Genomic DNA, 12,393 nt, shown 5'->3' on the forward strand with positions numbered 1-12,393 from the left:
CAGGTTATAGAGGGTGTATAGCAGGTTATAGAGGGTGTATAGCAGGTTATAGACAGAGGGTGTATAGCAGGTTATAGAGGGTGTATAGCAGGTTATAGACAGAGGGTGTATAGCAGGTTATAGACAGAGGGTGTATAGCAGGTTATAGAGGGTGTGTATAGCAGGTTATAGAGGGTGTATAGCAGGTTATAGAGGGTGTATAGCAGGTTATAGACAGAGGGTGTATAGCACATATCTCATCAGCATTCCTGAAGCGTCATCAGAATGAAAGAATAGATCCTCAGTCAGGCTGCAGTGCTCTGGACCCCTGCTGTGCTATCTGTCAAAGCCAATATCTCTTCCTCCATCGCTCACACACACACACACACACACACACACACATGCACATGCACTCAAAACCCAATTTTTATTTAAAACCCACTTTTAATTAATGAATCATCCTAGGATTGGAGTCAGGCTTTGTTCCAACGTAGTTATTCTCTCTTCTGAAATAATGTCATCATTTGTTCCTCAAATACGGGGTTTATTTCAAGGTTATTGAGAAATGAAGGACTTTAGAAAGACTCCAAATGCAGTATCTATATATATTTTTTCTGTTTGCAATAAAGTTTGTTGACCTGATGGATTTTTAGAATGATGAAACTTGTTTAGAAATCTGTCTCGAATGGAGATTTCTGTCTGTAACATTGTCCGAAACGAAAATGGCAGATGGGTGTAGAATGAACGCCCCCAACACAGCCACTCAGAATGAACCCAAGCTATATTATTCATTGTTTGGCCACAGATCTTATCGTTTTCAGGGGAGATATTCTCTCCATGTTATGGAGCGAGAGTCATTTGCATTTTGTTCTGGGGGAGTGAGAGGTATCAAAGCCGGCTCCCTGCTGGGCAGGGAATGGAGGGAGCTGGCATAGGCATGAATTTTTCAGCAGCCCTCTCCCTTTCTTTCTCTATTTCCTTTCTCCCCCCCCCCCTTCTCTCTCTTTTCCTGTCGGTTCAGTCGATACGCTGCACAGACGAGGGGGGCCGTGTCTGAATAAGAACGAGTCCTGCTGCAGACCCGAAATTTAAGGAGCCGGAGAGAAATAGCCCCTGAATTCGAATCCCCCCCCCCCCAAAATAAAAACAAGTAAAATTGGGTCCATCGTTGCCCCCTCTAACTGCCTGATGGTACCGTCCATGTAAGACAATGAAAACACAGGAGTGAATCCACATGCGTATTATATCACTTGTCATGAGGACTCTGATGGGCTGACAGTTTAGAATATTATTTTTAAATGGGAATACACTGATAATGCATCATAGAAATTGTCTCTTTTAAGCTATGCCCCTCCCCCCCCCCACACACACACACATACACACACACACACACAAAATGAAAAAAGGCGTTTTACATTGAAATTATTGTGTATTTCTGTGCAAAAACATCAAGATCAAAATGGAGCTATTTTCTCAACATTTTTCTCCAAGCATGGTAGTTCACTAAACTAAGATCTGCTAAGAAATTCAGTTTAAAAAAATATTTTTCAAACTCAAATTTATAACAATAAGAATGATGATATAGAAGAACAACTCCTCAGCTCTATCAGGTCTGTTCTAGATCAACCCCTCTAGATCAACCCCTCAGCTCTATCAGGTCTGTTCTAGATCAACCCCTCTAGATCAACCCCTCAGCTCTATCAGGTCTGTTCTAGATCAACCCCTCTAGATCAACCCCTCAGCTCTATCAGGTCTGTTCTAGATCAACCCCTCTAGATCAACTCCTCAGCTCTATCAGGTCTGTTCTAGATCAACCCCTCTAGATCAACCCCTCAGCTCTATCAGGTCTGTTCTAGATCAACCCCTCTAGATCCCTCAGCTCTATCAGGTCTGTTCTAGATCAACCCCTCTAGATCCCTCAGCTCTATCAGGTCTGTTCTAGATCAACCCCTCAGCTCTATCAGGTCTGTTCTAGATCAGCCCCTCAGCTCTATCAGGTCTGTTCTAGATCAACCCCTCTAGAACAACCCCTCAGCTCTATCAGGTCTGTTCTAGATCAACCCCTCTAGATCCCTCAGCTCTATCAGGTCTGTTCTAGATCAACCCCTCTAGATCCCTCAGCTCTATCAGGTCTGTTCTAGATCAACCCCTCAGCTCTATCAGGTCTGTGTTCCTCGTCCATCCAGGAGGAGGAACAGTAGAACGAGTGGAGGAGTCTTAGTCGAGGAGTCTTAGTCGAGGAGTCTTAGTGGAGGAGTCTGCAGGCCAGAGCAGGGAGGAGAGGTAGAGGAAGGTGGAGAGAGGAAGGTCATTTCATATCTTACAGTTTGTGTCAGCAGTAATGTCTGCCTCAAATGACCGCTTGGAAATAATATTACTGCTACAGTGCCCTCACAATCACTTCTCTCTCTCTCTCTCTCTCTCTCTTTCTCTCTCTCTTGCCTTTCATCTGTCTCTATAGATAAGGAATAATATTTACAAATAATTATGCCACAATATCAAAAATGATTGAACCTTTGGATACTGAAATATTTATTAGCTAATATGGGGATGCAAAATGCATGAACTGATCTAGAAAATGGAATTGAAAAGAATAAAATATTTATATTTATAACACAATCGTTACTTTCCTTTCTATGTTATTCTTTTGTATGGGAGACTACGAGTATCAAGGCACAGCAGACTATTTATACCTTTACTGAATCGCTATCCGACAACAACATCCAGAGTATCAATAATAATGGGTGCAAAAAGCCAGAAAGTGTTTTTATATTTTTTAAGTTTGAATGACACATCCCATAATCTCACATGCTCCTCTCTGGTTTACACATGGTATCATCTGTCCGCTGTGACGTACAGTAGGGTATACAGTAGAATATCACCTTCCCTAAACCCCTGCTGTCATTCGGCCTGCTGTAAAGTACAGTAAGGTTTGATTGGTGTACAGTGTGAGGCTGGGCCACCTCCAGGAGATGCGTGTGGACAGGCCTGGCAGAGCTGGAGTTCCCCAGAGAGAAAGACTCTCTCCCCGGGGTATAGAGGGAGCACACAACCATCCTACTAAGAGACAGCTGGAGGTTGATTTTAATGAAGGAAGCTCATAGAAAATGTTATAGCTGTGTTGATGTTTACTGCAAAACAAAGCTGCCACTGGTTTTCTTCTTACACAAATAAAGATAGATAAGAAATTGATTTAAGTTTACAACCCTGCCTCCTCAATATAAGATTGTATAAATTATATTCATAATGATATTTTGGTCATTATGTGCACATTTATTTATTTAACTTCATGACTTAGTTCAAATAAATATACATTAGGTACAATTATATCAGTACAATTTTGCAGGGTAAGAAGTAGACACCGTTTTGAGCTGCATTTTTAATTCATGGTAGTTCCATCTTTTTTTCCCCACCCACTACCCTTTAAATGGCATCATAATCTGAACTGGATCACTATCAGCAACAGTCCTGACGGGGTGTGTGTGTGTGTGTGTGTGTGTGCGTGCGTGTGTGCGTGCGTGCGTGCGTGCGTGTGTATGGTGTCTACACAGTGTATTGCAGGTGTAAGGCCACCAGAAAACATCACATGCCTGTTAAGGCCAGAGATAGCCTGTCTAGATATGAAATAACCCACTTCCACACCTACACTGCTTCCCTGTATCTCCCATTACCATCTGATGGGCCGGCGCACACTATCTCCCTCAGACTAATGAGTCCCTATCAGCCTCCGTCAGGTCCGTCCCCTACTGAGGAGTGGCTCTATTAGAGCGGGACTGGGCCCATAACCCTGGGCTGCATTCCAATCCAGTTAGAGGTGCCCTCACATGTGTCCTCATTCACTGTCCTTCACAGATGTCAGACATAGACAAACTACAGGTACTGTAGACGTGTACATGCCCACTGTAGCTGCCCCTAGTGTCCACTGTGTCCTCCACCCCCCCCCCCCCCCCCGGTCCCCTCAGATGTGTGAATGGAACTGAACAAGGAGGACAGGTGGTCGGATGTCAGGTCAGCTGTAAGAATAGAGAAGGTGTCCGACTCTGACCATAAGCTAATGTTAAAACTGGCTTTATCGGGTTTAGGCTTACGAAATGGGTCAAGGGCTACATCCTGTATCTAGCCTACTTGTGAACAACCGCAAATGAATGAAACCGTACTGATGTAAACATAACCTAAAACACTCTCTCAATGGTTTGCTTTGTTATGTTGTCAGCACTTCATGTCTAGCCTCACTTCTCATTTGTATTATATGCCAGAATTGCCCACTGTGCAAATGTGCACTGGTCACATAGGCTACAAACAATGAACTATAGGCTATTTAATGTTGGTTTTGGCCTGTTTTAGGTTTTTATGTCATTCCAGTGTAACAATGTTTTATGCTGTGAGTCCCATTAAGACATTCAGAGTATACGTAGCTATTTTGTTTCTCTAAACAGTGCCATACCAAATGCTATAGGGCATAACTCACTAGATAGATAATGCTGGTAGGTACTAAGGGTCGTATTGTCCTGTCCAGGTTGTAGACCCTGTCATGTATCTATTTGGGAAGAAATCAGCTGCATTCAGGAATGTCTTTAATCCCTTCAATAGAACCGCTCAATAGACCAGAGCAGTCATCCGGGAACTTCCATGCTGTGGGTGGGGTTACTGCCCCTTTTTGGGTGAGCACCTTTGAATCTGAATGGCGGCAAGTCCCGCCCTGGTCCCGTCTCCTTTTCACTCCAAAAGTGGCGTGTCCTCATGCGTGTACTTACTATTTACTACAATGTGATGTCATGGTGCTCCGGTTGCCATGGTTAACGACGGTTAGCCCACAAGTTTGCCGGATGGTTTGAACATGCGCGGCTGTGGTGTCGTCTTTATTCACGTCGTCTTGAACTTCCGCCTGCGTGAAAGCTCCACTGAATGCTGATTGGCTAATTTCCTCCCGACGTTCCGACATGTTGGGAGCTGATTTCTGGGAGAAGTGGGCTCCTGACGGCTCCTCCTGACGGCTCCTCCTGACGGCTCCAAAGAAGAGGAGAGAATGCGGCCCCATCAAGCCAATCCCTCCCGACCATGTTTTCATTGGTCTGTTGGCTCGGAGTGTTTCCAGCTAAGAGGAAACCTTTTCTGGAATGGATTCCTGTGTGTGTGTGTGTGTGTGTGTGTGTGTGTGTGTGTGTGTGTGTGTGTGTGTGTGTGTGTGTCTGCTTGTGTGTGTGTGTGTGTGTGTGTGTGTGTGTGTGCGTGTGCGCGTGTATGTGTGTGTGCGTGGGTGTGTGTGTGTGTCTGCGCGTGTGTGTCTGTGTGTGTGTGCGCGCGTGTGTGTGTGTGTGCGTGTGTGTGTGAGTGAATGAGAGGCCTCGTAATGGGCCGTCTCTGTGTTTTGTGACAGTAATGGTTGGTTGTGCTTCATCCCTGTGCCGGAGCAGAAGGGTCTGCGGAGCTCTGATAACACACATCTGATGGTGCCGCTGAGGTCCGAAGGCACTCTGCATTCTTCACACACACACACACACATGTGAACCGCACACATGGGAAGAGTACACACACAAACACACACGTGAAGCATACACACAGGCACAGAATAAGTGCGCGCGCACACACACACACACAATCACAAACACACACACAGACAATCACAAACACACACACAGACAATCACAGACACACACACACAGACATGGAATACACAAACACATTCTCATGCATATACTCACACACTCTCTCATACACAAATACACACACATACACACACACGCACACACACACACACACACACTCCTCTCCACCCAGCCCATGGTCTGAGAGAGGCTTGTCAAAACGTGAATCACTGGACCCGTCTTTGCTGGAAAGATTCAAAAGGTCAACGTTGTTTATTTCATTACCAATGCATGACTGTTGAATTGGAAATTAGCCACTTGATACAGTCACCTTTCTGAAGCAGATTTGTTGCACATACAGTATCTGCTCCTTGTAATATATCAACAATGTGACCCTAAATAAATAGATATTCCAATCACATATTAGCAATTCTAGTTTGTTTTGTCCGTTGAGGTACAGTAGATGATAGCCATCTCTGCCAAAACATATTATATACTTCAAGATCTTATTTGCTGGTTATGAAAATATACAGATTGACACTTGACATTAACGTTTGGCCAGAAACCAATTTTATTTAATAAGTTGGTCAACCATATTTTGGAATGGTTGATTATCACTGTAGATTGGACTGTATGTGCAAAATTATATTATACGTCTAAGGCTCGGAATCAGTCATGTGTGGACTGTGGCATTCGGCATTGCTCAGGGTGGAACAATTCAAAGAAATAAAGGAAGAAATGGAGTATGTGCATGTGTGTGTGTGCGTGCGTGCGCTCGTGCGTGCGCGCTCGTTCCTGTGTGCGCGCGCGTGCGTGCGTGTGTGCTTGGGTGTTTGTGGTGATGATGATGGAGCAGAGATGGACTGTCATTTATGGGCATTATAATCTCATCCTATCTGTCCAAACCAAATGTCATCAGGGTGTCCAATCTGCCAGCAAAATGTCTGCAGCCGGAGACAGAAATGTCAGGACAGGGCTGTTTATGGGGATTTCTCTTTATCCCTCCTCTATCCCGTCTCTCTCATCTGTCACTCTGTCTTTCACATATTCTACTCTATCTGTCCTCTTCTTATCTGTCTTCTCTCTCACTCTATCGGTCAGTCTCCCCCCCCCCACTCCCCCCTCTCAGATCTCATATTACAGTATCGACCTGTTGGCCAGCTAAATAAACTGCATGTGTGTAATGCAACCCTGTATTGACTGACCGCTGTATATCTCTATGTAATGAGCATTGAATGGAATCGGTTACATTGGCAGCATCGTTTTTGAGGGTCTTATTCAAATGTTATTGATTATTCCCATTACCTAGGGTTTTGACATTACACTTTGGGAGATTCTAATATATAAGAATCGATTTACCACAGTATTACCCCACTTTTGATTTGATACATGATAAAGTCTTGTTTGACTGGGAGCTATGCACAAATGGGGACATTCTATCTCTCCATCTTATTTTCACTTCCTTAACTCCCATAGTAGCTCCCATCACAGGAGTGAACAGAGGAGTCAGAAGCATTGATAGGGGGCTCAGTCAGTCTCCTGGTCTCAATGAGTTTGAGGGCGTTTTATCCTCTGGTCACTCCGTACGTCTGACCGCAACAGGACAACGAAAACCTATTTGTCGTTCTGCATAATGATTTCTGACAAAGGCTTCAATAGCAGGGAGCAGCTCAGCCTGGCCTCAATAGGATTTAGGCTCCATTCACAGAGCTGGGCCTGAGTAGTCCGGCTGGGCTGGAGGCTAGAGGCCAGAGGCTGGAGGGTGGAGGCTAGAGGCTGGAGGACGGATTGGGGGAAGGACCGGGGTGTAAACACTGGACACAGAGCCTCTGGAGTCTTTGTCCCCTACGACATCAATGACATTCCTCTTTTGATCCAACTGACAATGTTGTCACCGTGGACAAGAAAGGTTGTTCTTTTCAATGAACGTCCCTGATTCTCTGTTTGGTGAGAATAAATTCTGATACATTCTGAAGAGAGAGAGAGAGAGGGAGAGAGAGAGAGAGAGAGAGAGAGAGAGAGAGAGAGAGAGAGAGGATTTTTCATGCTCCTGGTTGTTTATGGCTGTGCTCTGTTTTTATCAAATAATCATCAGTTAATTCAGTTTTACTCATCGGAAAAGGCATTTCCCCCCGATTCTGTTCTTAGAGAAAATCCATGGTTGAACAGAGAGCTGCAGCTAACAATTTCAGCGGACTACTGTTGCACTTCTTCTACCTCCGAAATTCATTTACCATGGTCAGATTTAACCAAGGTAGAAAGAAATTATGTTTACTCTTACTCTAGCTGCAGCAATAAATTATACAATAACCGCCTTTTAGTTCATCATTTCGACATGCAAGCTAATAAAAAAAAGATGTTATCCTCTACCTCCACATTAAAAGTGAGACTTATTTTACCCTTCTACTTTTGACACAAGCCAGACATTAGTCACATTTCTGAGTGTTTGTTCATCTTTGTTTACTGCTTACTGCAATGCTATCTTAATTGCCTCCAGACGGACTCCGCAGTAACGCAGAGCGTCGTTAAGTGAAAGCAGGGGCAGGGGAGCCTGCCTGGGCGCCGCGGGGTTAATAAACACCGTGTTCTGCTTCTCTCCGCCGGCCGTCAGAGGGACGCAAGGTGTTGTTCGCACAGGCGAGACGTTTTGAGGTGAGGCTTCACGCCCGCTGCGCCGTGAGAGCTGTTGGCGCCGATGTCTGCCGCGACACGCGCACAAACACACACGCACGCACGCACACACACACGCATACAACACACATACATACAACACACGCACACACACGCACGCATGCACACGCACGCACACACACACACACACACACACACACACACAACACACACACACACACACACATACAACATACAACACACATACATACATGCATACACGCACACATACATGCGTACACGCACACATAACGCAAACCAACACGCACACACACACACACACGCGCCCACACACACACACCCACACACACACGCACACACACACACACACACGCGCACACACACTGCCATCTACAGAGCCACAGCCCTCTCAGGAGGAGCCAGAGTAATTGGCTGTTGTCCTGGAGGCTGAATCCTGCCCTCGCTGTGAGGAAAACATCACTTGCTCCTCTAGAACACAGAGCGCTGGCTCCTCTAGAGCACCACACAGAGCGCTGGCTCCTCTAGAGCACCACACAGAGCGCTGGCTCCTCTAGAGCACCACACAGAGCGCTGGCTCCACACAGAGCGCTGGCTCCTCTAGAACACAGAGCGCTGGCTCCTCTAGAGCACCACACAGAGCGCTGGCTTCTCTAGAGCACAACACAGAGCGCTGGCTCCTCTAGAGCACCACACAGAGCGCTGGCTCCTCTAGAGCACCACACAGAGCGCTGGCTCCTCTAGAGCACCACACAGAGCGCTGGCTCCACACAGAGCGCTGGCTTCTCTAGAGCACAACACAGAGCGCTGGCTCCTCTAGAGCACCACACAGAGCGCTGGCTCCTCTAGAGCACCACACAGAGCGCTGGCTCCTCTAGAGCACAACACAGAGCGCTGGCTCCTCTAGAGCACCACACAGAGCGCTGGCTCCTCTAGAGCACCACACAGAGCGCTGGCTCCTCTAGAGCACAACACAGAGCGCTGGCTCCTCTAGAGCACCACACAGAGCGCTGGCTCCTCTAGAGCACCACACAGAGCTCTGGCTCCACACAGAGCAGCTGGCTCCTCTAGAGCACCACACAGAGCGCTGGCTCCACACAGAGCGCTGGCTCCTCTAGAGCACCACACAGAGCGCTGGCTCCTCTAGAGCACAACACAGAGCAGCAGCATCAAAATACTCAGCGAGAGGGTTTGGCTGGGAGGCCCCTGCTTTAGTAGGCCCCTGGTTCCTAGCAGACCTGGGTCAATTACATCGATTAGTCGCTAATAAGTATTAGAAAATAATGAAGGTGCAGTTGGATTTTTGGACAACAAAACTGTGTTTGACAGTATTTGCAAATAACGATTGACCCAGATCAGTCTCCCAGCACTCCTGCAGTCCTGCCTTCTCCTTAGAAACAGCTCTTCACTGTAATAGAGAGGTGCATTGATTGGCCAGTCTATATCAATTAGATAGGAGTTTATTGGATCTTGCACACCATCTTGTAGGGATTCACCTCCGCAGAACATTCTTAACATGAGTTCACATCAGTAGTATGCTTACTATTGTAGTGTGAATCGTTCCATTGTAATGTGAATCGTTCCGTGTGAATGTGTAATGTGATCATTCCAAAATCTGCAGCATGGTACAATGAAAGTGATGTCTTCAATGCATCATTTGACATCATTTGTGGCTTTTTGAAAGTGTGAAAGCTAGGCCCAGGGACCATTGAGGGAAGAAAAATCACATTCATTTTAACATTGTGCAGATTTTGGAATGATACAAAGTTGACTGCTAATTGGGGAAGGGCTCCTTTAAGACAGAGTTCTGGTGTCTTGAGACATTCTAGGTGAGTGTCCTCCTTCCCCTCCTCCCCCACTGTAACTATCAGACAGGCATCAGCAGGATTGCAACTGAACTATCAATCATTTGTGTGTGTGTGTGTGTGTGTGTGTGTGTGTGTGTGTGTGTGTGTGTGTGTGTGTGTGTGTGTGTGTGTGTGTGTGTGTGTGTGTGTGTGTGCATGTGTGTGTACAGTACGTGAATGTTTGTGTGTGATTGAAACAGTGTGCCAATCAATGTCATCCTCCCTCCCCCTCCCCTAGCTGGTCTCTCTGACCTGGCACCTGTCTGTGATTGAACCAGGATGGCCATTGATCTCCGATAAAGAGCCCTGAGCAGGAGGGAGGGACTTGTCTGTCTCCTCTCTCTCTCTCTCTCTCTCTCTCTCTCTCTCTCTCTCTCTCTCTCTTTCTCTCTCTCTCTCTGTTGTGTCTCATTCTCTGGCCTCTCTCTCTGCAGTATCTCTCTCTCTGTGGTCTCTCTCACTCTCTGTGATCTCTGTGGTCTCACTCTCTTTGTGGTCTCACCCTCTCTGTGGTCTCTCTCTCTCTCTCTCTCACTCTGTCTGCAGTCTCTCTTACTCTGTCTGTTGTCTCTCTGTGGTCTTTCTTTCTTTGGCCTCTCTCTCTCTGCGATCTCTCTGCTGTCTCTCTTTCTCTCTCTGTAGTATCTCTCTCTGGTCTCTCTCTCCCTGTGGTCTCTCTCTCTGGTATCTCTCTTGCTTTCTCTCTCTCTCTCTCTCTCTCTCTCTCTCTCTCTCTCTCTCTCTCTCTCTGGTATCTCTCTCTCTCTCTCTCTCTCTCTCTGGTCTCTCTCTGCTCTCCCATGCAGGGACTTTGTGTCAGATACCAGTCAGGGTAAAACTGGTTAATAAGTTAATAATAAACAAATCGCCACAAAGTATGCTTCCGATCAGGTTTTATTTATTGTTTAGCATAGAACTATTTTCACTTGCAAACAAACAACAACAACAACAACTACAACAACAGCAACAAGTGGAGAAGCCTAGGATGGCTTTGCAGCTGGTGTTTCATTGATAGTGTTTGGTATAAGTGTTTGTTGATCAAAACAAATACGGGACGGGGATGAATCTAAACATCTCTGGCTTTGTTGTCAATACAAATCAATGGATATAAGTCTACTGTAATATGATCAATAAAACCCAATCGGAAGCATACTTACATACACCAACCGACAACAGTGACCACTCGGTGAGTTTCCTGTCTTTGAAAATGAGACGTTATGGTGTTTTTGAGGGATTTTGTCTACGCACCTATGGATCCATTGAGTGTGTTAGTGGCGATGGGCTATATCTCGAGAGTGCACTGACGAAACCTTGATATCAGCCATTGTATATGATTGTAAATAACCTTATAACATGGCTTATAATGCTAAATTCCAAACCTGTCCTTTACCTGTTTATACATGTCTAGTATGTCGAGTCTAACTTGTTTACTACTCTCATCACATTTAGAACAAAGTTCTCGGCCCAGTGAGCTTTGAATAGAACCCTGCAGGAACCAATCAATGAAGCCGCACTTCATACAAACGCTCTATTCTGAGACTAATTATTAGCTAACCCCAGAAATGATATTGTGGCTTTAACTCTGACTAAGTTTACATGGGGAACTAGTATGAAGAATCGGAGTGGTGAATTATGTTAGCTTCCTGTAAAGGAGGCTAGTTGTGTCTCTATGGGAACAGGCAGAATGATGGAGGATGGAGGAGAGGAGGACTGTGGTTTAGAAAGGAGGAGCAGGAGAGAGAAAAGAAGAGATGGAGATTAGAGAGGACAGAGGAGGGAGGAGGGGGGAAGGAGAGACAGAGAGAGAGAGAGAAGGTAGGGCAGAGGACAGGGGTGAAAGAAAAGAGGAAGATGAGAGGGCAGGAGGGAGGAGAGAGAGAGAGAGAGGGAGAGAGAGAGAGGGAGAGAGAGAGAGGTAGGGTCGGGCAGGAGGAAGGAGGGCAGAGGTCGGGGGTGAGGGAAAGGAGAGAGTAGTCTGGTCCATCTCCACAGCTGATGCCTCCCCAGTAGAAGAGAGAGAGACTGAGGAGAGAGAGAGAGTGAGAGAGAGAGAGAGAGAGAGAGAGAGAGAGAGAGAGAGAGAGCTAGCGCTAGCTCCACGCAGGTGGGACCTCCAGCCTCCCTGCCAAGTAATTCGGCCCGGATCCATTCCCCCGGGCATGCTGGGTACGTATCCGTGCCAACGCTGGCAACGCTCCCTTGCTCTCTGTCGCTTGAGGCAGAACTGGGGTGTGTGTGTGTGTTTGTGCGTGTGTGTGTGTGTTTGTGTGTGTGTGTGCGTGTGTGTGTGTTTTAGAATTTCTGCATTTCTATGAGCCACCAGAGACCTACTG

The sequence above is a fragment of the Borostomias antarcticus genome (assembly GCF_949987555.1).
Source record: "Borostomias antarcticus genome assembly, chromosome: 10".
Classification (NCBI taxonomy): domain Eukaryota; kingdom Metazoa; phylum Chordata; class Actinopteri; order Stomiiformes; family Stomiidae; genus Borostomias; species Borostomias antarcticus.